This window comes from Triturus cristatus, chromosome 2_2 (genome assembly GCF_964204655.1).
Source record: "Triturus cristatus chromosome 2_2, aTriCri1.1, whole genome shotgun sequence".
NCBI classification, from domain to species: domain Eukaryota; kingdom Metazoa; phylum Chordata; class Amphibia; order Caudata; family Salamandridae; genus Triturus; species Triturus cristatus.
Window position 1 is genome coordinate 577,853,205 of NC_140582.1, and position 27,382 is coordinate 577,880,586.

A 27,382-nucleotide genomic window follows, 5' to 3' on the forward strand; every position below is an offset into this window, starting at 1 on the left:
TACTTTTTGGACAGACGTTTGCTTTTCTTTCAATTTTTGTTTTTTGTTCCCTCTGTTTCTTTTTCTTTTCTCTCCCGTCACCATTTCTTTTCTGAAATTCATGAAATGCAAATGACCGTATATGATTGTAAATAGTATGCTCTTTTAAACTCATTTTTTATTTTTAACTGTGATTTGATAATACCTTTTGTGTGTTTTATGAGTTATGTCGTCAAGGTATTAATGTGATATTAGATATGTCTATGTCCATAATATATGGTGTTTATTGGATATGTTTATGTCCATAATATATGGTGTCTTTTATCTGTTTAGTGCCATGTGGGATATATTTTTGAATGTTTAGTAATGGTAAATGTTCATGTTTATATCTATGTCGTTATTTATATGTATATTCTGTATTGGTTACAGCCCTGATGAAGTTCCTTTAAACGGAACGAAACGCGTTGGCTGTTTTTACATGTTATATGAAGGAGAATAAAGTACCACAGTGAACCAATCCATTTTCACGTGACTGTGACTTCATACCTGGTGCCACCTCCACTTCTTTCCATTTGTTTTCTCTGGTTTTCCAGTGGGATCCAAACACAGCAGATCTCGGAGTTGCCTGGCACAGGAAACGTACTAATATGGGACTTTGATATTGATGTGCGCTTTATCAGTCGGCTGTGTATCTTTTGTGTTTGTATTACTGAATAGGTTGTTGTAACTGGTATTGGTATGTCCATTGTTTTGAAAATTTTAATTTCTATTTTTTAATGTGTGTATCAAAGGTTATATTAAGGGGAGAGGAGGTCTGCCACTCTATCACAAGGATGATGTCATCAGTGATGTCATCAGTGATGTCATGAGTGATGTCACTGACCATGTCATGAGTGATGTATATGTGACATCATCAGCAGTGCATTGCGGGCGCGCGAGTTATAGTTAGCTGAACTAACTATAACGGGGGAATTTCTATGGTTTTGTACGAGTGAAAAGTCCAGCTAACTATAACGCCCCTGAAACCTATGGTTTTTTCAGTGAATATATATATATATGGTACTTATAACTGCTTGTAAAACCTTTACCAGACATGTGGCTTTACCATTCATGCTTTTACAACAACATTAATTGTAAAGGTATGCATGGTAAAGGCATATGCGTTGTAAAGGCATGTGTGATAAATTTTATGCGTGGTAATGGCATTCGCATTGTTACTGGCACATTGTAACATCCCGGTTCTAATGGCATGCTTTACAGCAGAATACGTTGTTCCATCATACATCCAATTGGACCAGCTCCACATCAACAATATCAACTCGCTCTCCCGACCCAAAATATTTTGCACTATCAATTCAATTTAACACCTTTGGCCAATACTGTACACCCAGGCCTAGGATAACACTACAATACTAGAAATAAACTCAAGCTTTCAAAACAAGTCAGAGGTGCTTTATCCTGCCCTATATAATGAACAAAAACAGGTCATATCAACTGGCCAATGACACGGCTTCAGATGGCGCCCCCCCAAAAAAAACTCAAAAGCCCCAAGCTACCATAAAAACTTTTTAATCTCATCAGAGTTGGAACTTCTCTGTCCAGTTCCTTGAGATGGCCACAGTTACAGCAGGAAGAAGGGGCCAATCAAGAGCCCAATGACAGCAAGGCCTTTTCTGATCACGCCACTATGATCCAAGTCAACGAATCAAAAAACATCCGGGCTATGCTTCTTACCACCCTCCAATACTCAGTAGATGCCCTGAACTACCAGTCAGATAAATTAGACACTCAAGTCGATCCGCTGAACATTTTAGTGGCCCACATTTCTGGTATTGAGTCAGAATTGGCAGACTTGAATAGCTTAATCACGCAAGCTCATAGCACACACCTAACATCTCAACCCAGCTGAAGGTGTGGCCCAATAATTGATAAACTTGGCACCTTGCCCGACATTTCGATGCTACTACTAGATTATATGAAATCATGTTTGACACTACCTCTTATTGATACTAACGGAACAAAAAAAGACCCGGTACACAAAGAAAGGGGAAATCTTGTCAGCCTATCCCATTTTAAAAGCACTGCATCCCCCACAAAAGCACATCTGCCATCAGATAATATTTAGCCTGTGTTACATGATCACCCGACTAACTCAAAGACAGGGGCCCAATTGCCTGCTGATCCACAGCAGATGACTGCATCTGCAAAACGGAAACAAGAGTCTCCAGAGGGGCTAACAGTAAGGGAAGACACCCAACAGGAAGCCCCACAGGATGCTGGCTCCTTGAAATGCAAACCGCAACAGGGTTCACCATTGACAAAGAGACAAAAAAAGAGGTTAAGAAAAGGAAGAAATAAAGGAGTAAACAATCCCTCAGTCAGAGGTAATGTATGTGACATTTATCCAGTTTTTGGGAAGTTCCCTGAGAGGCCACTGACAAACAAACAACAAATACACAGCTCTTCTGATGCAGGATCTACTTGTAAGGAAACCAGCGGTGGGAGCACGGTTGGAAGTCCTACTGCAGTTGATCATCCAAGTGCCACAGACACAATTACCAGGGGTCCAATCCAGCAGTGGCTAGTGCAGGCAAGCACGGTGGGGTGCTACGGGTTGCATGCTGACAGACATATTTATTTAATTTGCCCTATTCTGTCATCTGTCGACATCCCCCTTGCCCCGCCCCACCCCACTGTGCTTACCTGCACCGGCCGTTGCAGGTCAAATCACAAGTAGCTCTCAACATAACCATTAACACTGTCTCCCGGGTTTATTCGACCCTGCACAAAAATGTGTCAATTCGTTACCGGCTTCTCGTCAAACAGTCATGCAACCGCTTAGAATGGCCGAAGACTCTAAGATAAAGTTTAAGGTAAAAGAAGACTTTTTCACCCCAAACACCCAGCATATCATATCTATCCTGGATGACTGTAAGACAAACAGGTCAGTTTCCTTAGGATCGGGCAACATGCAAGTTGGCCCACAGGAAATTATTTTGACTAGACAGGGGAACAAAAAGATTGTCTTCTACCCTGAGTAAATCTCTAATGGGGCGCATCACATCCTAAATAGAGGGAACATCTTGAAGCTATTGAGTGTGATGCACTCACTGGCCTGCTCCACCACCAGCGACATAATCTCGATGTAATTAATGTCATCAGACATGTGCAATACAAGAGAAGCTACCCTCCCTGACTGGCTCTCTACAGCCAGTGTTTCCGTGGTTTTAAAAGTTAAACATAATTTTTCCACAAGGGGAATTTCCACCTTGCCTTACAGTCAACCCTGCTACCATCTTCCATTAGAAAATCATGCTTCAAATACCTCAGCAAGACCTCACTTCCAGGTATTTTCAATCCTTAAAGGATCACTTAGCAAATCACCCAAAATTGCAACCAAGAGTGGAACCTTGGCCACAGGTACACTCCCATCACCAGGACGAGGACTGGGGTTGGTTGCCACAAGTGTTGCAAAAATCTTCAGCAGTATGAAGTGGATGTCCAAGCCCCCCTTACAAACAGAATTTAAGGTCCTTACAAATCTCCTCATTGAACATAGCAGGGGTCAAACCGAAGTAAGGGGATGGAAATCCCCTGATGTAATGGAAGAACTGTGATATTGTGGCCCTTCAGAAAATCTGGGCAATGCCCCTCCACCAGTCATAGATTCCATGCGTTACATAATCCCATCAATTAAGCTGTGATAGTATGGGCAACCAAAAGGAGGTCTTGCAGTGTATATAACCCTATCTTTACAAATCAAATTAGACTCTCAAACAGAAATTGGCCATGATATCCAAGTCTTGAAGTTAAAAAAGTGAGACATACAAGGGAAAATTTCTATATTTTTGATAAAGGTCTATATTCACCCAGACCCGTAAATGAAATGGGTCCTCACTTGCAAACTGGTAACCTTGGTCCGTGAGTTTACACCTCACACTCCGAGGCTGAGTATTTTTTTAACCAATGGCTTCAATATGAATCTCCTACAGAACTCGGAGGAAGAAAACTTTTTATTAGGCCAAAATCTGTACTGAGAAATCCCCATTCAACATAGAAGGAAAGATACACGTCATGACAAACTTGTTGAGCATTTTATAAATGATCTCGAATATGCTGGTCTGAGGGCATTAAATGGTAGAAACAGCAGCGACATCCCGACGAACTTTAAGTTTTATTGGTCATGCTCGCATTCCCTTTTAAGCTCATTCAAAATTGAAATGACCGTCGACAGTGATCATCTTCCCCAAGTCACAGAACTAAACGTAGCTCTATCCAGACTCCTGGATGAACCAAAAGATGTCAGCAAGTTATATACGGTAGATTTGAAAGAATAAAAAGCATTGATAACTCAATTTCTAAAATGGCATCCATGTCAGTAGAGGTAATAACAAGATGAGGGTTAAAACATAACCCAATATACTCTTGGGAAGCGTTCGGTACCAACCTTATCAGATCTCACAACAGGGATAAGCTCGGTGCAGCAAAAAACAGTCTTTATATTGTACTTCTAACCAGAGGGAAATATCACAGGCCTGTTGTTTAGCTAAAAAGATGCTAAATCAAGCCTACCGAATGCTGAGAAAAATGCCATTGTCCCCTCTTGCCATAAACCAACTGAGAATTACCAAAAGGCTGTTCAAGAAGCAGCAATAGGCAGACAGGAGAACCCAGTCAGACGCATTCTGGGCTCGTATGATGTATGTCAATTTACAATGTAACTCAAAAACTTCTGGCATTTAGCTAACTCTCCAGCAAGACTATCTAATGCACTGATTGGTGCAGGGACAGAATATCGAATAAAAAATATTGATTTACACAAATGTTGAGTCAAAAATATAGTGGGTCAGAAATATCGACAGACAAATTCTCATGGTCAAGAATATCGAATTTAGGTAAGTAATATCAATGTTTAAAATATTGAAGTGTAAAATATCATTTGCATAAATATAGTTGTTAAAAATATCGATTTTGTTATTATTGTTATGTATTATAGTACATATTTTATATGTATGTGATGTATTTTTTTTGTATAAGATTTGTTTGTATTTTTAATATATGTGTTACATTTTTAGTAGTTATTAATTTATTTTTAATAGATTTTTGCGTTTTTAGTTCCTTAGTGGGTTGTGGGTATATAGGGGAATAGGGTGGGAAATAATTTAATTATATAATATTATTTGATTATTTTAGTAGTTATTCATATTTTTTATGTGTAATTTGAGTTTTAAGTTCTGTAACTGGTTGTGGGTTTGTAGGGGACTAGGGTGGGAAGCAATTTAATTATAGGAAATGTATGGAATATGTTTCATTCATTATTATTTGTTTAATAGAAATATTATAGTGTTAAATGGGTAAAGTTATTTATTTTTAATTGCTGAATTACTAATTAGTTGTTAAAAAATTTTAATTAATTAATTAGTAATTAATTATGGTAATTGTGTAATTAATTTTAGGTGTGTGTTGTGGTGTTTATAGGAGCAAAGGGTGGTAAGTATTTTGGGGCCGATTAGGATGTCCGCCCGCTACCCTAGCGGTGCTAGGACCGGCTGCCATTGGTGCGGCGGTCCCGCACCTGCAATTAGGATGCCACCGTGGCAGTGGCATACTCCATTCCCAGCATTGTGGTGGGCGGTGCTCACAGCACCGCCCGCCACAATGCTAGGAATGCACTGTGTGCATTGTCATGCACAAGGTGACAGGCACTGAGAGGTGCCTGCCACCATGTCGATGACAATGCAAGGGGGTACCATAGGTACCCCCCATGTGCACCCCCCTATACCCTGGGGGCCCGCAACGGGCCCCAGAAAGCAGACTCCGCATGGCTTTCCATGGCGGGGTCTCCACCATGGAAAGCCATTCTCCGCTGCCTATGCTAATATGGATGGCGGTGTCTAGCAGACACCACCACCATATATAGCCCCTTTTCCGCCTGGTCAACCGGTGGAAAACCGGCGGACGTTCTTTCCGTCCGCCGGGGTCCTCCCCGCCATACTAATATGGCGGGGGAAATGGGTGGCGGGTGGTGAAGGATGTAGGGCGGATCGCCACCGCCATGCGGGTGGTGGCGATCTGCCCTACATCCTAATCGACCCCTTTGTGTTTAATTAATTATTATATAGTTGTTAATTAATGCTAATTGTTTGATTTTTTTCGTATAATTGTTTATTTTTGTGTATGTCGTTTTTACTTTTAAAGGGGTAAAAGGTGGGTATTAAATACATTTTTTAATATTTAATTATAAGTTATTAATAGTAATAGTTTTTCTTTTAAAAATAATATTTAATTGTGTTTTATTATCCTGTAGTTTAATTTAGGTGTGTGTTGTGGATATTATAGTGTTAAAGTATGTGTACTCAATGAATATTTATTATCTTTTTATTAATAAGATTTTTTAAATTGATTATTCATTATGTTAATTATGGAAATAATGTTAATTAAAAATATTGAAATGTTTTGTTATTGGTGTGGTGCTATAGGGTAGGACATAAACTAAATACATTTATGTTTTAAATAATGTTTTTGGTTGTTAATATTTGCTACTTTTAAATCATCATTGTTTATACATGTATTTATTCATTTATTTTTTATATTATTTGTAGGTTTTTGCTATATGTAATTAATATTATATGTGTTCTTTTTATATGTTCAATATTTTAAATGTTATATATTTCAAATATTGTTTATTTATTTTTATGGTTTTTAATATTTTGTAATATTTTTTTTTTTCTATTGTTAATTGTTATTAGTAATTTTTGTTTCTCTGCTATCCAACACTTTCCCTAATGTTGCAATCACTGGAGATGGAATAGTAATTTTTACCTCTCTGCTATCCAGCACATTTCCTACCGTTGCACTCACTGGAGTGGGAACACTAATTTTTACTCCTCTGCTATCCAACACTTTCCCTACTGTTGCACTCACTGGAGTGGTAAAAGTATTTTTTGCACCTCCGCTAACCAACACGTTCCCTACTGTTGCACTCACTGGAGTGGGGATAGTTATTTTTCCCCCTCCGCTATCCAACATTTTCCCTACTGTTGCACTCACAGGAGTTGGAATAGTAAATTTCTTACTCCGCTATCCAACACTTACCCTACTTTTGCACTCACTGGTGTGGGAATAGTAATTTTTACCCCTCCGCTGTCCAACACATTTCCTCCTGTTGCACTCTTTGGAGGGGATTTTTTTCCCTCCTCTATCCAACACTTTCCCTACTGTTGCTATCACTGGAGTGAGAATAGTAAATTTAATTCCTCCGCTATACAATACTTACCCTACTTTTGCACTCACCAGAGTGCGAATAGTCATTTTTACCTCTCCTCTATCCAACACTTTCCCAACTGTTGCACTCTTTTGAGTGGGAATACAAATTTTTACCCCTCTGCTATCCAACACTTTCCCTACTGTTGCACTCCTTGGAGTGGGAATAGTAATTTTTTCCCCTCCGCTATTGAACGCTTTCCCTACTGTTGCTATCAGTGCAGTGGTAATAGTAAATTTAATTCCACCGTTATCCAAAATTTACCCTACTTTTGTACTCACTGGAGTGGGAATAATAATTTTTAGCCCTCTGCTATTCAACACTTTCCCTTACTGTTGCACTCTTTAGAGTGGGAAGTGGGAAGTGGGAATAGTAATTCCCCCCCGCTATCCAACACTTTCCCTACACTTTCCCTACTGTTGCACTCTTTGGAGTGGAATAGTAATATTTTTTCCCCTCCGCTATCCAACACTTTCCCTACTTTTGTTCTTATTGTATTGGGGAATGTAAGTTTATTTTTCTTTAATAGTTTCATGTTTTCATTTATTATAGAATTTTTTTTTCCAAATATTTATATATATTTTATTTTTATATAATTTTAAAGTTTAAAAATTAAATAAAGATAATACTTAATAAATTGTGTTTAAGTAAATATATGTGTATGTATACATTTTTATGTTTGTGTGTTTATATTTTGTTTAATTAAGTTTATTTGTTAAAGGGTATATTACATTTTATTTATTTTGTTAAAAGTAATCATGATATTTAATATATATATTTACTATATTTTATTTTATTTTCTATATATATTTTTTAATCGATATTTTTTACATCCATATTTTTTACCTCAATATTTTTGGTTCAATATTTTTGTACTTACCTGTTACATTATAGGAGTCGATATTTTTTTTCGATATTTAGAACATTGATGTTTGTTACATCGATATTCTTTCAGTGAACTGCACTGATTAACTCAAATATACCGAAGGCTATATGTGTCTTGTGCCTTTCTTCAGAATTCACCAGAGGACCAACCCTCACTGTGGTCCTCACCTTAGAAAGACATAATGCCACTATCACAGGCTCTGATGCCGTAACCGCCACGGGTCTCATTTGGAAAATACTGAACAAAAGTAGTTCTCCAGTCACGGATATCAGCCAGAATCATAGTCTAGTCCAGCAACCAAAACAAATTAAAATTATTTCTCAAGCAAAGCGGGATGGGTACCCCGGCCCAAATGGAATTTCCACAGCAATAAGAAAAAAACCTTTTTGGGCTGGGAAATTTACCTCGCTGTTCAACCATGCAGTTGCTACAGGGTCCATACCAGATGGGTGGTGTGAATCAATAATAAGTCCGATGTTTAAAGGTGGAGGCAGATTCAACCCACAAAATCATTGCTTAATAGCTCTGTGGACAATGAGGCCAAGTACTTGGCCACAGCATTGTTAGCTGATCTGATTGCTTAGTCAAGAGCAAACAATATTGTACCCCTCAACGAAAAAACGTTCTCAAAAGGTACCAGCCCTTTAACAAACATCTTGGCTCTAGCTCTTACCGTGAAAAAACAAAAATCCAAAATCCCAGTTCTTCTCTGCTTCACTGAGGGTGGGGGAGCAAAGAGCGAGTAAACTAACTGTTGTGTTGGAGACTGTACCAGTTGAGGGTGTGAATCAACTTGTAGAGAACTATAGCCAATCTAGACCTACAGATATGCAGATACCCCAGGAAAATAATAATCGTGCTTATTTGAGCTGGAGACACAACATGGGAGAACTATTACTTGTTGCTAAAGCCAAAATAAGATGTATCCCGATGAGTACTCATGTACACTCCTTAATTGGATTAAGTCGTCCCTGGAACATAATAATCATACTTATTTGAGCTGCAGACATGACAAGGGAGAACTATTACTTGCTGCTAATACCAAAATAAGATCTATCTCGATGAGAACTCATGTAGACTCCTTTATGAATAGGGTCTCTCTATCCATCTGTTCCCTTATCGGTGCCAGCGGCAACCGCAATAATCTCCTGGAATATTGCAGGACTGAGCGCTAAGCTGACACTCCCCTATTGGTGTCCACTTGTCGATAACTATGATATTTGTTACTTCCTAGAAACATGGTGCACAAGGCCTGTTCATAGACTAGGGTTCCTGACATATTTTATCCCAGCAACAAGTAGCAAAGGGGGAGGCCAGCAGGTGGATTTATAACATGGGTTAAGTCGTCCCACAAATGCAAAATATGACAATATGAAATTGATAGTAAGCACATATTGGGCATTGAAGTAAGCTGTAGTTGAAAATCTCTAAAATATTAATGCAAGAGGGGAAATGGGTGGGGCCACCGCGCCACCAATTCAATCTTTGGAAGCCTTCCTGGATAAATAACAGCCAGGGGTACATCGGATCCTTGCTGGTAATTTCAACACCACATTCGAGCCTTATGGAAGGGATGATGTAGAAATCACAGCAGAGGAGGATGAAAGATGGGCTGTTGCCCAATTAGAGATGGCCCCAGTCAAGAGATGGTGTAAGTGCCTTAAACGGAAGGATCGAATCTGATTGTAAGGGGGAATCCACATTCTAGATCAAAAAGTCGTATTGATTACGTAATGATACATTTAAATCTGTGGCACCTTCTCAATGATATGACTGTGATAGAAAGGAAAAACAGTGAGCACAACCCTTTAAATCTTACGATGAGGAAATATTTATAAAGTTTCAAATCGACTGCTCAAACCTTACTAGAACTAGGAACATCAAACACTCAGCTGATAAGCGCCGCCTTAAGTGGCAAGCGATAAGTGGGAGACAAGAGCTTTTAGACTCTGTAAAGAATTCTGCCCTAAATTTCGTGCCCAAATTACAGCACTGTAGCGATGTAATTAAGGATAAATACGAGTCTATTAAGATGCATACATAGTTTTTTAAGGAGATTGCTGCTCAGTTTGTAGTTCCATGTGAAAATAAAAAGCTGGTGCACAGTAGAGAGGATAGTTGGTATAACAGGGAGTGCAGATAGATAAGTTGGCTATTAGCTCAGGCCATAAAAGCAAAAGACCCTACACAGATATCTGCCATTAGGAAGACGTACAAGAATGCATTGACCACAAAAGACTGGAACAACAAGTGATGGAAAGATCTAGTAGAGACATGCGTCCAAGGCTGATTCACGTTTTTTTAAGCTAGTGGCCAGAGGAGTGCATACATCAGGGTCCGAGCCCCAGAACCATGTCCCTCTTGCTGACTGGGTCAGCCACTTTTCAGTTTATTACCATGATGATGTTAAAATAGCAGGTGAAATATCCTTGAATTCCTCGTTGACCACTGTTAATTTGCTTCCCTTTACTTGGGAGGCTGTTCCTTATTCACTGGCCACCTTTTCCAGAGGGAGAGCTGGTGGCCCAGACAGGATTCCAGTGCATGTCTATCTCCAAGACATAGATGTGTGGATGAATTACATACTGGTCATTGCCAACGAGATAGCAATGGGAGCCCCTATCCCATCATCCTGGAAGGAAGCAGAAGTGGTGCTGGTGTATAAAAAGGGGGACAAGATCCTGCCAGCTAACTATAGGTCCATCAGTCTAATTGATTGTCTTCAAAAAGTCTTTTGCCGAATGGTGCTAGTAAAGATGCAACATTGGGTAGAACTCAATGATATTATAAGCCCTCTGCAAGCAGGTTTCAGACCTAAGACGTCAACATCAGATCAGGTCTTCAGATGTGCTAGAATATATTAGAAGACAGTCTTGATCGGCATGGGCGACTTACATGTTGCTTTTGTTGACCTTAAATCTGCATTAGATTTGGTGACACATGCATGGCTATGGGCAGTCTTGGAAGAAATGGGAATGCCTCCTGACATATTATCTCTGCTTATCAGACTGCACGAAGATAACTTTGCCCTGATTCGGTGGGGTTCGCAGGGAAAATTAACTGAAAAGATTCCTGTGTCAAAGGGTGTTCGGCAGGGTTGGGTGCTGGCTCTACTTTATTCTCTTTATATGTAAATGGTGTGGTACACCACCTTTTAAGGCTGATGCCCCCTCTTTGGCAAAGGGTAAGAGACTGCTATTGTTATTTGTGGATGACACGCTTTTAATCCCCAAAACACCTAGCAGGATGGAAAGAATTTTAGTTAGCTTTGATGATTTTTGCATGCAGGGTAGGTTAGAAATAAATGATAAGAAAACTAAATTCATGACGTTCAACCATTCCAAAAAGTTTAAAAGAAAGCTATCTCTGGGCAGTGACTTATCAGAACAGGTGGACTCATTTACATACTTGGGCATCAAACGTGCAGCTAATCTATCCTGGGGCCAGCATATTGATGTTACCACCATAAAACATACGCAGAGAGCTGGAGTAATCCTAAAAGAACATCGTGCTTCTCACATCAGGCCTGTTGCACCTGCTTTGAACATCTATGAAGCAAAAGCTTTGGGAGCTGCCATGTATGTCGGCGAGCTCTGGGGGTTAGGTGACATCACAGGCCTTATAAAACCAGAGAACATATGTATTAGAGAACTGGTCCTGCTTCCAACTAGCACTCCCTTGCATCCTTTAGTTATGGATTTGAGCATGAAAAAGGTCATCCTAAAAGCTCATTTGTGACGCTTCCTATATTGACGTAAGATCTGGGTCATCCCGAAACGGAGGCTTTATGCATCCACCTTAGAGGAGTTAATCAAGTAACATAAAGCTAATAAAGTTCCTTATCTGTCCTTAGTGAGGCAGCTTTTGAAGGCAATTGATCTCGGTGACCTAAGCTTCCGTCCCGAGGTCGAGAAGATTCCTTCAAAGGATATGTTAAAGAAATAATACTGGACCCGCGCCTTCCAGCAGGAAGAGTGTGTGGTTGGAAAAGCAACACTGACACGAGACTTTTTACATTTTAAATGTATATTTGCATTAGAGCGGTATTGGGATTTAGTTACTGCTCCTCTTGGCAGAAAGCTCTACCATCAGTTTAGAGCGGGTACACCCCCTGTTTAAGTGTTTACAGCAAAATGGAAAAGCTTATCTAGTGAGGAGTACTCATTTTGTGTAGGCCAAAAAGAAACTGTCTCGCGTGTGTTATTTGTGTGTTCCGCATACACTAGGTTTCGTTCTTTCTGGATTGCACCAGTGTGTAGGTTGCTGGGTACCTCAAGCCACATGATTGCCTAAAGAATACTACGTACTGATGCATCCCCCTTGTATGTATGTGCAGTTGCAAAATACTTGAGGTTGATGTGGACAAAAAAATCTATCATTGCTGCTAAGATACTTTAAGGGTTGATTAGTGTACTATTTTTATAATATTGTAAAATGGTTTTTACTTTATTAAATAATGTGAATTTTATATTAGAAATTTTAAACCTAGAGATTTATTGATTTTCCAAATATGGATTCGGATTCGGATAGCCGGGTATTGACAGTCCTGATAACTTTATTAGCTTAGGTATGTGTGACAGTTAGCGTGCCAGCCTATTGTTGCTGGCGCACGCGCTGGATGTGATCAGCCCCAGCGCTCATGCCAGAAGGCGGAGTGCATAGATAAATAAAGGTGGGCGGGCTGTGTTAGGCAGTCCCCGCTCGATAACTAACGCGTGTGGGTGTCATTTATTTACCGCGGTATTACCCACGCACCGCGCCCGTACCCGCTCAGCCCAGGGGGCCCTCAGATGCAACAGTGGCGATGAAGGCAGGATTGATCCACGCTCCACAGCGCTCCCTGCAGAGAGGAGCTACAGCACGCCCCACGCCTGCACCGGTCAATTGAAGGCAGGGCCAGCAGCACAGCACGAGTCCCAACCACTGCCACGGAGGCGGTGAAGCCTGGCACCCAACACAAACACAGCACAGGGGAGCCAGCCCCACAAGTGGATTTCGCCATCCAGCATCGATACAGAGTGCCACAAGGCAAGGCACACCCTCAGCACTCCGGTTAAGACGGGCACAGCGCGCAGGAGCCACTCCCAGGATAGTCTCTGCCCTGCGAGGCCTAACCACGTACCACAAGGCCGCAATTACAAGGACTGGTCGCACAGGCCCCAGAAGCGCCAACCACGCAACACAAGGTCCCAGAGCTATATGGTAGGGCACAGCACCCCTGCTGAGGGAGTCTACCATTTCAACCAGCCAGCACCATGGGTGATCAAGGGGAAGGTGCACAGGCCCCAGCGAGAACCACAGTACCGCACCCTCCCACAGGAGTCCTTTTAGTGTAAAGCGGACCCCGCCACAGCATCGCCAAGGTGGCAGGCCTGGCTTAGCCAAAACACACAAGATGATGGACGGAATGCTGCACAATGGCAAAACATTCACCCCCAGTCACAGATCTGGGTTTAATCCATCGTTATTTTGCTCACCACGCCACCCCAGTTCAGACATGGCCATATGCAAATCAGTCTTGACCCTGTGCCTCATGGGAACTGTCCAGCCCGAACTGCCAAGCCATGTTTTCCTTGGACCGGAATCAAGCATCCTAGGACCGGTTTCTGGCTATCAGCCGTCATCAGCCAGGATAGCTTGATTCCAGTGGCGTAGTGAGCACGGGACCCACGTCTGGGCATACCCTTCCCACATAGGGTGAACAGCAAAACACACAAGATGATGGACGGAATGCTGCACAATGGCAAAACATTCACCCCCAGTCACAGATCTGGGTTTAATCCATCGTTATTTTGCTCACCACGCCACCCCAGTTCAGACATGGCCATATGCAAATCAGTCTTGACCCTGTGCCTCATGGGAACTGTCCAGCCCGAACTGCCAAGCCATGTTTTCCTTGGACCGGAATCAAGCATCCTAGGACCGGTTTCTGGCTATCAGCCGTCATCAGCCAGGATAGCTTGATTCCAGTGGCTTAGCCGCCTAGAAAACTACTTCATTGCCACCCGAGAAACAGATGGTGCCGTTAGGCGCTCGTTGCTTCACCACTACGCAGGAGCGGTGATCTACACGCTCTTCAAACACCTCCCAAACACCGTACCACCCGAGGATTATGCAGTGGCGGTGACTGCATTGAATGCTCACTTTGACCCTCAATTGAACCCAGACTTTGAGCACTTCATATTGAGGCAAGCGAAGCAAAGAGAAGGAGAGTCGGCAGACTCTTTTCATGTGAGGCTGAGAGAACTAGCTAGTACTCACCTCGTGGGAGAGAGAGCAGCAGAAGAAATCAGAGCGCAACTGATTATGGGAATCTGCAGCAAGGTCCTGCGAGGCCTTGTTGTAAGGCAGCCGAACATACCGATGAATGACATACTGGTGTTGGCACGGTACCACAATCTCTCGGCCGCACGGGCGGAGGAGATAGACCTCACACTGGTGGGCAACACGGAGAAGAGCGTCACCGTAAGGACCGAGCGAGCTGACGCCGTTAGGATCCGAGACAGGGCCTACAAACCGAGAGATCGTCCGCCACCAAACCCGAAAGGTCAATGTGGGTATTGTGGATACAAAGATCACCCCCCACAGTCATGCCCAGCTCAAGGGAAGACGTGCACCAACTGTGGGATTGCCAACCATTTTGCCTCAGTATGCAGAAAAAAACGCAACGACAGGAAGGACGACACCCCAAACCGGTGCGGAAAATGGTCCACCAGCTTGCCAGGGAGGAAGAAGAAGGAACAAACCCTTTACCAAGCAGATGAATCCTCGTCTGATGAAGAAGGAGAGACATACCTTGCCTCGTTCACCCAAGCTCTGAAAAGCAAAGGCATCCCCAGCCACGATGCTCAGTGCACATAGCTAGGTCAGAAGAAGTCAGCTCAGTGATCGACACGGGGGCATCAGTCACCGTCATGGGGATCCAACAATACAACAAACAGAAGCCTAAGCCTGAACTACGACCCTTAAAAACAAAGATTTTTGCCTATGGGAGTGATCCGCCGTTACCCCTCTGAGGCAAGATGACCGTGCCAGTGCGGTCAGAAAACACCGAAATCACAGTGGACATCCACGTCATCAACCAGGAGGCAGACACTCTGCTGATCAGTCATGCAGCAGAAGACCTAGGGCTGATGACGTTCGCCAGGTGTGTGCAAGCAGACCAGTCCAAAGAACTGCTCAGCAAATTCGGGGATTTATTCAAGGGGCTGGGACGTATAAAGAAGGCTCCAATCAAACTGCATTTAGACCCAACGGTCGTACCGACGGCACTGAGACACCTGAGATCCCTTTCCACCTCCGACCGCTCGTGGAAGAACTGCAGAAGCTAGAAGATCAAGGGGTTATAGAGAAGGTCTCAGGACCGACACCATGGGTGTTCCCCATGGTGATCGCCGAAAAGCCTCGCCAACCGGGGAAGATAACACTCTGCATTGATATGCGCCTCCATAACAAGGCCATTCGGCACGAGCGCCACATAACACCGACCATGGATGATACAGTGGTTGACTTGAATGGATCCAGATGATTTTCTAAGCTGGATCTGAATGCCGGCTACCATCAACTAGTGCTTGCAAAGGAAAGCCGTTATATAACCACCTTCAGCACGCATCTAGGACTCAGAAGGTATCAACGCCTAAACTTCGGAATATCATCAGCTGCCGAGGTCTTCCAAAACGCCGTTAAAGAGATCCTGGTCGGGCTACCCGGCATACTAAACATGAGTGACGACATTCTCATCCACTCACAGACGGCTGAAGAGCACTACCCGAACGTGAGAGCTACGCTGAAAAGACTCCAGGACCATGGAGTTACCCTAATGTCTGCTGTTCCAGCAACGAATAGAATTCTTTGGCTACACCTTCATGCAGAAGGTAATCCAGGTCAACCCCCACAAATCCTCAGCCATCAAAAACGCATCAGCACCTCTAACAGTGGCTGAAGTCCGCAGTTTCCTTGGATGGCCACTTACTGCAGTCGTTTCATCCCAGATCTGGCCACCATTGCGGAACCCCTCCGAAACCTCACCCGCGCAGATGCCCTGTGGCAATGGGGCCAGACAGAAGAAGTCGCTTTCCAAGCAGTCAAGAATGCTCTTCTTGACCACACCACACTGGTGTACTTCAACCCCTCTAGGCGGACAGAGATACTTGTGGACGCCAGCCCCGTAGGACTCGCGGCTGTCCTGACTCAGGAGCAAGAGCCCAGACGGTGGGCTGCCTTAGCATATGCCAGCAAAGCACTCTCCCTGACTGAAAAACGATATGCCCAAAATAAGAGGAAAGCCCTGGCAATTCGCTGAGCATGCCGGCACTTCCATCTTTACATATGTTGGCACCCGTTCAGGATCATCACGGACCATCAACCCTTGGTACCGTTGTTCAAGGGCTCGTACCATACCCACCGCCACGCATCGAACGGTGGGCCATTGGACTCCAGCAGTGCGAGATGGACGTAGCATACAGGTCGGGCACCAAGAACCCCGCCGATTTCCTCTTGAGACACCCAATCACAGAGAATGACGAGAGTGAAGAACCATAGGCTGTCTCCACTGAAGCCCACCTCAACATGATCTCGGCACTCACGTGCCCCCGAGCGTTCACCCTCGAAGAGGTGGCAGTAACAGCGGAAGCATACTCCGTCATAGCCAAAGTCCGAGCAGCTGTCCAAGGAGGACTCTGGCGTCAGTTCCTACAGTCAGCCAATTCCTGGTCAGGCCCGGAGAAGGAAAGTCTAATACACATGTGGAGGGTCAGGAACGAGCTGAGCACTACCCAGGGAGGAATCCTGCTGAGAGGGTCTCATATAGTTATCCCAGCATCCCTCCAGTCACGGCCGACCCAGCTCGCCCACGGAGGGCACCAAGGAGTGGAAAAGATGAGAGTCCGCATGCGGGAAAAAGTTTGGTTCCTGGGAATGGATGCCCATATCGACGAGATAGTCCGATTACAAATGACAAGCAGCTCCGAGAGGCCCGCGCCCATCCTCACCGAAGAACACGGGAAAAAACCCTGGGAGAAGCTAAGTGTGGACTTCGGGAGTTTCCTGGACGGACGAGTCACCCTAGCCCTGATTGACAGCCATTCCGAATACCCCATTGTGGAGGTTGTCAATTCTACGGCTTTCTCGCATGTCAGCCAGGTGCTGGAGAAGGTATTTGCCATGTTCGGGTGTCTGGAAGAGCTCAGGAGTGACAATGGACCCCCCTTTCAAGGACACGAGTTCCAGGAGTTCCTACAACACCACGGCATCCAACACAGACTCATCACCACGCAATGGCCCCAGGCCAACAGCGAGATTGAAAGATTTATGAGGACCATCAACAAAACTCTGCGCATTGCAATAGCTGAACACACTGATCCGGAACAATCCCTACAGAAGTTCCTGAGAGAATACAGGAGCACCCCTCAGAGCTCCATGCATCAAGCACCCTGGGCCCTAATGGTCAATGGCACTCGCTGAGATGGCCTCCCTACCGCACCGGGGTGGTCACCTCTTCCCTTTGATGAAGATGGATCCCTCAGGAGAAGAGAGAAGCAGAACAACGCAGCCAGCCAGGCCAGGAGAGCCGTATCCCACCAATTGCACCGCAGGAACACCGTCATCATGAAAGACCGGAGACCCGGTGGGAAATTCTGGACTCGCTATGAACAGGGATTCTGGACTGTAGTCGATGTGAAAGGGATCATGGTGACAGTTGAAAAGGAAGGGGAGACTGTGACCCGTAACATCTCGTGGTTCAAGCAAGTGACCAACCCCGTCCACTACGCCGAGGCGGCTGACAATCATGGAGAACCAGATGACAGCCACTCGTAGCCCGAGTGGCAGAAGGCTGCCATCTGGAGCCTGCCCCATCACCAAGTGCTCCGGAAGTGAGGTGGGCCCCTCGTCCAGCGTACCGGTCTCTGAACCCATATCCAGCCGAGGACAGCCCAGGTATGCTCTGAGGGACAATCCACAGCCGAACACTCGCCTGAGGGACTTTGCCTGGCAAGTAAGTTGGTGATGAGACATTTGGGAGCCAGTCACGGAGTGAGCTGGGATGGGATGTGACAGTTAGCGTGCCAGCCTATTGTTGCTGCCGTTTAGCGGAGAGTCCTTCTTCGATTTTCACGTATATTAACATCAACATCAGATCACGTACTACCATGTGACCAACGCCGACTCCACCCCATTTGAATACCGCGAAAGACGAAGCAAGGATACAGGTCGGTCCCGACTCGCATTGCTGAATTACTCTGCAAGGCGCGAAATATCAGCCCATAAATGTCATCCTTAACTCCTTCTAGCCCCTAAAAAGAATTGGAAGACCGGTCCAGTTCGAGTACAAAAGAGACCATTACCACTCCTCTATCTACAACTAAGGTATGACGTCTCCTTCTCATATTCTGGAACTCACATAACTGTCAGCACTCGCCTTTACGTAGTAATTAAGCGCTCCTTATACTCTTTCTTCAGACGCCATCAGATCATTCAGCGAACTCAGCGCTAAAACAAAGATTCGCCGTTAGCTCCAATGCATTGCTCCTTTCTGATTCTACAACGGAATTTTCAACAAGTAAGCCAACATAATTGTATGTTTGATTATGATTGAGACGTGACATACTGTTCTAGCATGTAGCTACACCTTTTCTTTCCATTTTTTCACTCAGGTGACTTTCTTCGTTAGATCGGCTGATCGTAACAAGTTTCCATTAGAGGTAAACTTAATTTAAACGAGGTCTGTAATTGCATATAAGAGTGAGGGGTCCCAATTTTACTGAAACATGGCTCTATTTTTAACTTACAGGTCCTGATGAGAGCCCCAGAAAAGAATGGGTCTCAAAACGCGTAGACCTCGTGAAGAGACCACAAGAAATTTTGAATAACTCAAAAATTAAACAACTTTTGAGACCAATTTGCTAAATAATTCTTTCTGTGGTCCAAATAGAAAGATTCGATTGTTTGTTCATCAATTAATTGCGAGATATGTTTATTTTAGAATGTGTCGGGAATGTATGCGTATGATGACACTATAGGAATGAATGGGATGTCTGACAAGTATGCTTGATGTGTTTCAATGAATGGTGTGGAGAAATTTCTTAAAATTAGCCACTAATAGACGGTTGAAGTTTCAAATCGTTCCTATAAATGGAAGTCTAAATAAATGAAAAAAATAAATAAATTCATTGATTAATTCAAAGAAAACGAAGGTCTTCCACACTTTTTGTTTCATCTCAAAATGTGTTCTCATAAAAAAAGGTGAGATTGTAGAGTAGTTGCAGTATTAGCAGTTTTTTTGTTATATCTAACTAGCGGCCTAGCTTTAATGCCTCTGGCCCACCTCCAGTGTTGGTTTTGGCTTACTTAGCAGAGGGTGCTCTGCGAGAGGTTTTCTCTGTGTTTTATTCACAGCAGTAATAAAAGCAATAACCACTTCCTTTCAGGATACATCTACCACAAAGACCTTCACACACATTCACAGTTTGTTTGAGAGGATGACTGAAAACGATACCTTTGCATACAGCGAAGAACATATTAAAAACTTACTAGATGCCCCCCCCCTTTTTGCATCAGCCTCACTAAGCTCTTCAGCAAAAAATCAAAATGAATCAGACAAACTTTTAAGACTCAAAAAGAAACAAATTAGAACAGATCTACATGGACATTTTTTGATTCAACACCTGAAAACAGGCACTATCCCAAGTGGACTACAAATTAAAAACATTCCGGTAATATTTACCGAGGATCCCCTTTATAAAAAAGGCTACAGCCTAATTGAGACTAAATGCAGCAAAGACCTCATGGTCCTGACAGTGGAAACTGCTCAACGTATATCCAAACAACAACTTGAGGAAATCGAAACTTTAGAATCTGAAATCAAGACAAATCAGTCAATCACGGATGCAAAAGCGCTATTGGAAAAAGTTGAAAAAGAAATTGCTGAATTTAAAGACTACACTGTAAACCAAAAAAGCAATAAATTTGATAAAGACAAAAGAAACTTCTCATTGACTAAAGTATACCCTTACTTACAAACTGATTTTTACTTACAAACTGAATCTCGTAGATACTTATCTACATACCAAGGAAGGTCTTCTAAGAATTTCATTACATTTTCAGATAATAATAATCCAAATAGAGGGACAGGGGGATTTATTAAGGGAGGTCCAATGTACATACCCCAAAAGACTATTACCAAAAAAAGGGTACAAAGTTCCTCATGTACAGGGAGGAAGAGATACGGGAGAAGGTGGAGATAAGATTCAGCCACCAATTGGTTATCAGGACGTAACCAGTGGAAAGCCAGGGAACCTCCCTTGGTGGAACTAGAGCTCTCACACACCCAACAAGCTAGGTGTCATGCTTCATCATATGAGCACTGCCCCTCGTCAAGTCGGCGCTGCAATCCTTCACGGGCTCCCGAAACCGGGGCTCTTTGTCGGGGATCTTTTGTTCCTGCCGATATGTGCTTGGGGGTGAGGGGCCTAGTGTAATGGATGTAGCAGAAATGGGAAATTAAAAAGGGTCAGTCAGTCCTAATAATGTTTTATTCAGAAGGTAGACTACCCTATTAAATTGGTGTAGAGTGGCTAAGACCTAGAAATGAGGTGTCTAGACGTGAAGCTCCACTCTAAATGATCAACATGTTTCTTGCCATATATGTCTGGAGGATCAGGGCAATTCATCAGGATCAAAAAACTGTCTACATAAAGTGGTAACGTGAATTCTACATACCACGTCCTAGGTTTCTGACCTGTAGAGATAAAATAACAAAGTGAAGACTAAAACAACATAATCTCTTCGTCTTATACAACATGTTTAAAGATTGGTGTTACAAGGATCACCGTGCAGGACGTGATTAACAGCAAGTAATTGTATGGTGCACTAATTCAAAGGCTAAGTGAACGTGGAAAAGGGGAATCGTGGGGGATAATAAGGTATATAGCTGCTAATTAGATGGCAATGCTCTGTAGACAACAAAAGGGCTCACTCACCTAGTGCGTTAACTAGACATACTAGCAACGGAGCTGGAGGCTGTTGAAAGGACACCGATTGGGTCCTGGAATAAATGCCAAAATTAAACAAGGAAATTAAAATACACCAATGCGATTTGTAGTGGTGCCAACAAAACTAAACGTAGATGTCAGCGTCTCAATCCAAAGATGCCAAATGGATCATTCAACCCAAATCAAGCCCCAACTAATAATGGAACAAGTCGGGCCGGAGCCCAGGACCGAAGGTCTACCGTGGCTCACGGGAACCGGCGAGATCAATTAGGGGGAGAGATATGTGAAGGTCACGGTTGCCAATAAACTAGTAATGTTTCAAGAATAGGGGTCAAAAACTGGCTGTAGTACTCACCAGCGTAGATGAATGCTTATCCGGAAGACCTACCCTAACCGCCAGGGACCGGGGTGGTGAGTAGCGTATGCCGCCACGGATAGATATACTCTAAATGAGAGTAAAACGTGACGTTCTCACAATACGCCTTCACATGGCGTGGTGACATGTCAAGTTGCTAAGCACCGGTACGGGACGCAGAAGCGTGAAAGTGTGAACGCCTCCGTGGAGTCTCAGCTGACGTCATGTAAGGACGTGTCAAGTTGCTAGGCAAAATAAACCAAAGCGTCAGAATGTAGCGTTATAGTGTGGGAAGAACGTGTCAAGTTGCTAAGCAACAGTACGGGACGCAGAAGCGTGAAAGTGTGAACGCCTCCGTGGAGTCTCAGCTGACATCATGTAAGGACGTGTCAAGTTGCTAGGCAAAACAAATCAAAGCGTCAGAATGTAGCGTTATAGTGTGGGAAGGAGAACCTCACGGGGCTTGTAGAGCCAATCACAAGTGGTTGAGCATGACATTGGGCACTAGATGCAATGTGACGTATTGACGCCACACGTTGCTATGTAGCGCCAAAAGAAACATATGCATGGAGATGTAACCAGATCGTATGTGGACGGGATCCTATAGAGTACCCAAAAATCAAAACAGAGTGGTGTAGAGAGGTGCCGTGGTGACGGAACTAGCAACCCAATAAACCACTCAAAACAGGGTTAGATCAATCACTATCATGGTGACAAGTATGTGATAGTGATGTAGGGCTAAATGCCAAAGTTGTTGGTTAGGGTTGCGCTATGCATAGCGCAAGGATGTGTATTGTGCTCGGTCTCCCTCATAATTCATAGAAGTATTGAGCCATAAGATCATAGGTACTGCTAGCTCAGTAGAACGTACAAGTAAGAGGGAGGTAGTAATCTCGCTGTAAATAGACAAAGTGATAAAAATCATCTGTAGCGATATTGGCTACTGAATCACTGTCAACGATAAATAGACTACCTGACCCTGATATCTCAGTGCCGATGTATGTAAAAGTTCAGGAGTTTACTTATCAATCTCCCGGTGGGAGGGTCCAATTTAGGGTAGGGTACTCCACGGGATGTCATGATTAAGGCCTACAGTGTGGCATGAAAGTCTATGCACCCATCTTTGTTCAAGCCTAAACAGCGAAGCCTTGGAAATCTGAATGTGGGATTCTAGTATAACCCAATGTAGGGAATCAGGGGAGTGATGTGCCTCCATGAAGTGCCTGTAGAGTTTAGTCGTGGTGCGTTGGCAACGTATGTTCCTCCTGCGCTCAATTATGCGAGTTTTGACTGATCGCATGGTCATGCCTATGTATTGTAAATCACAGGGGCAAGTGATCAGATACATGCACTGTTTGGTGTTACAGTTGGTATGTTTCTGGATACTCCATTTGAAGTTGTCACGTAGTGTAACTTCCTTGGTAGTTGTAGTAAAATCACAGACAGTACACATACCACAGGGGAAATGACCTTTGACAGGTGGTAAACCCCAGAGTGTAGTTTGTGATGGGGTGACATTTTTCTTTGGTCTAGTGTGGATCAAAATATCTCGCAGGCTACTGGTTCTTGTGTAGGCAAATCTGGGTCTCGGTATCTTTAGATCTCCTGTATTGAGAATCCCCCAGTGTTTCAGAATAATTTTCTTAGTCAGAGCTGAGTTGGGTGTGAAGGAGGTGACACATGTCATGATGTCCTCGGGTGGTTTGTGGTGTACTTCTAGAAGGGACTCTCTAGGATTGTTGAGAGCCCTCTTCATTGAATCCTTAATCACCTTGGGAGGATAACCCCTAGTCATGAGGTTGGTGGCTAGAGAGGCAGCTTCTACTTTGTAATCTTTAGTGGATGTACAATTACGTCTATACGTAAGAATTGGCCAACGGGAAGATTATCTCGAAGGGCTTTGGGATGGTGGCTTTGGTATAGAAGGAGGCTATTGCGATCTGTGGGTTTTTTGAATAAGCTTGTCGAAAGCTGTCCCTCCGATAGCTTGATGCTCAGATCCAAGAATGCAACTGTTGTGTCTGAGATGGTGTGGGAAAACTTCAGGAAAGGGTTCTGTTGTTTGATCCACTGTACAAAGGTGTTGCAAGTATCAGTAGGACCATTCCAGAAGATTAAAATATCATCAATAAACCGTTTCCAGAGTACTAGATGTTGGTGAAATGGATTGCGATCAGTATTAATGATTTCTTCTTCAAAAGCTGCCATATAGAGGCAGGCCAGACTGGGAGCAAAAGTACTCCCCATCGAAGTACCTTGGCATTGATGGTATAGTTGCCCCTGATATTCAAAAAAAATTTCAGTAAGTGCTATGGAAGCCAGGTCCATTATAAACGTGACCGGAGTTGGGGAAGACCAATCCAAAGAGTTTAAGGCCGTTTCTGCTACTGAAAGGGTGTCACCCTGAGGAATATTAGTGTAGAAGGCCTCTACGTCAAGGGTTATAAGTAAGTCAATGCAAGTAGGGTCCTCTATTGAATCAATAATTTTGAGGACATCAGTCGTGTCTCTGATGAACGATGGTATGTTCCTCACCAGGGGTTGAAGGAAATGGTCGACAAATTTGGATAATGGCTCAAGTATTGAGCCAATCCCTGAAACTATGGGACGCCCTGGGACCGGAATCATACCTTTGTGTATCTTGGGTAAGGTATAGAAGTATGGGGTCCTGGGTTCTGTGGCATTTAAGAAAGCTGCTTCTTTCCTATTTATCCACCCATTGGTGAGCGCCTCGTGTACTAATATCGAGATGGTATTAGTAAGGCGAGGAGTGGGATCAATGGAGATGGGAGCGTAGTACCTGTCATTGTTAAGTTGTCGTTTGCATTCCACATCATAATCATCTCTAGATTGGATCACAGTTGCCCCACCCTTATCCGCCTGTTTGATGATTATAGATTTGTCTCTGTTTGCCATTTGTATCTAGGTCTTGGATAGGTTATGGAAAGGGGTAGGGGAAGGAGATAAGGCTAAATCCTTCAATACCGCCTTCTCAAAAGTTAAGATTTCGACCGGGATCATGGCATTCTGAGGTGTAAAAGTGGATGGGTTACTCAATCCTGAGTCGTTCTCCTGGTTAATTGGCTTGTCCATAAAGTATGACCGTAGTCTTATTTTGCGGAACAGTTTCTGAACCTCACAAACATCTCTAAATTTGTCAGTTTTAGGGGTGGGTACAAAACCTAACCCCTTCTGTAGTAGTGATGTCTCGAGATCTGAGAGACCACTTTGTGATAAATTAACCACTAGTTTTTCTTGTTCTGAGTTTTGCTCCTTGTGTCCATCCCTCCTATGGGAGGGTCCTGCCAGTGGACCTGTTTCTGTGTACCTCTTCTGTTGCGACCTCTTCCTCTGCCCCAACCTCTGTCTAAAAAGGGGGTCCGTTGTTAAAGAATTGAGGAGGTCCTTGTTGAAATGGCTGATACTGCCAATAAGGGGGTGGTGGTGGAGGTCCTGGAAATAAAGGAGGTCCCTGAAAGGTGGGGACATTGTAGTGGTAGTTGGTGCGTTGGTTACGACGGCCAATGTTACTGCCCCAGCTACCCGTACTGGAGTTACTATCAGAAGAACTTCTCCTGTCTGAATTGTCATCAGAGGAATAACTATTCTTAACTGATGTGTAGTCTGACCTTAGATATGGATATACTTTTTCCTTGTCAAACTTTTGGATATCTTTTTGTAATTTGGCTATTTTTTGTTTCATGAGGTATTCCTTATTCTCAGAGATTTCCGCATTGATCTCATCAAGCTTATTCTTATATGCTGAGATCTGGATGGTAGTTTTAAGTGCTCCTTCCGCAATTTGTATTCTCACCAGGAGAGCCTCTGCCAGGCGTCTCGCTGTGTTGATGATGAGAACTAGGAGGTCCCTCGTGCGCTTCCATGCAATCAGGGACCATTCCTTTTTAAAGGTTGCATCATCAAGGAAAAGTCTGGGGAAGTTATTAACAATCAACCCTGTCAATGCGATGTTAACGCGTAAGTATTCAGTCATGAGAGCGCCGTGTAGAGTTATTTTCAACCACTCTCTTTTCAATGTTGTCAGCGAGTTCCAGTCGTCTGACTGAGACCCTGATGCGGAGCTGCCATCAGGACCGAGGAGAGATGGAGTTCTGTCAAGTATGTCGGAGACTGCATCATCTCCGAAGCTAAGGCCTTGGTTGTCCATAGAGAAGGAGGGGAAGGGGGAAGAGAACAAAGTGTAGGTCCAGGCTGGCTAGAATTGCTAGACCGCTGGTAGCCTCTTATTAATGTCCCACGGGGGTAACCCGCGCTTAAACAATAATCCAAATAGAGGGACAGGGGGCTTTATTTAAGGAGGTCCAATGTACATACCCCAAAAGACTATTACCAAAAAAAGGGTACAGAGTTCCTCATGTACAGGGAGGAAGAGATACGGGAGAAGGTGGAGATAAGATTCAGCCACCAATTGATTATCAGGACGTAACCAGTGGAAAGCCAGGAAGCTCCCTTGGTGGAACTAGAGCTCTCACACACCCAGCAAGCTAGGTGTCATGCTTCATCATATGAGCACTGCCACTCGTCAAGTCGGCGCTGCAATCCTTGACGGGCTCCCAAAACTGGGGCTCTTTGTCGGGGATCTTTTGTTCCTGCCGATATGTGCTTGGGGGTGAGGGGCCTAGTGTAATGGATGTAGCAGAAATGGGAAATTAAAAAGGGTCAGTCAGTCCTAATAATGTTTTATTCAGAAGGTAGACTACCCTATTAAAATGGTGTAGAGTGGCTAAGACCTAGAAATGAGGTGTCTAGACGTGAAGCTCTACTCTAAATGATCAACATGTTTCTTGCCATATAAGTCTGGAGGATCAGGGCAATTCATCAGGATCAAAAAACTGTCTACATAAAGTGGTAACGTGAATTCTACATACCACGTCCTAGGTTTCTGACCTGTAGAGATAAAATAACAAAGTGAAGACTAAAACAACATAATCTCTTCGTCTTATACAACATGTTTAAAGATTGGTGTTACAAGGATCACCGTGCAGGACGTGATTAACAGCAAGTAATGGTATAGTGCACTAATTCAAAGGCTAAGTGAACGTGGGAAAGGGGAATCGTGGGGGATAATAAGGTATATAGCTGCTAATTAGATGGCAATGCTCTGTAGACAACAAAAGGGCTCACTCACCTAGTGCGTTAACTAGACATACTAGCAACGAAGCTGGCGGCTGTTCAAAGGACTCCGATTGGGTCCTGGAATAAATGCCAAAATTAAACAAGGAAATTAAAATACACCAACGCGATTTGTAGTGGTGCCAACAAAACTAAACGTAGATGTCAGCGTCTCAATCCAAAGATGCCAAATGGATCATTCAACCCAAATCAAGCCCCAACTAATAATGGAACAAGTCGGGCCGGAGCCCAGGACCGAACGTCTACCGTGGCTCACGGGAACCGGCGAGATCAATTAGGGGGAGAGATATGTGAAGGTCACGGTTGCCAACAAACAAGTAATGTTTCAAGAATAGGGGTCAAAAACTGGCTGTAGTACTCACCATCGTAGATGAACGCTTATCCGGAAGACCTACCCTAACCGCCAGGGACCGGGGTGGTGAGTAGCGTATGTCGCCACGGATAGATATACTCTAAATGAGAGTAAAACGTGACGTTCTCGCAATACGCCGTCACATGGCGTGGTGACGTGTCAAGTTGCTAAGCAACGGTACGGGACGCAGAAGCGTGAAAGTGTGAACGCCTCCATGGAGTCTCAGCTGACATTATGTAAGGACGTGTCAAGTTGCTAGGCAAAATAAACCAAAGCGTCAGAATGTAGCGTTATAGTGTCGGAAGAACGTGTCAAGTTGCTAAGCAACAGTACGGGACGCAGAAGCGTGAAAGTGTGAACGCCTCCGTGGAGTCTCAGCTGACATTATGTAAGGACGTGTCAA

At 43.7% G+C, this 27,382-nt stretch overlaps 1 protein-coding gene across 1 annotated transcript in view; it reads left to right on the forward strand.

Moving 5' to 3' along the window:
• RXFP1 (relaxin family peptide receptor 1) overlaps positions 1-27,382 on the forward strand; it is a 1,268,256-nt gene that overhangs the window by 440,483 nt on the left and 800,391 nt on the right. The gene's annotated exons all lie outside the window — the stretch shown is intronic.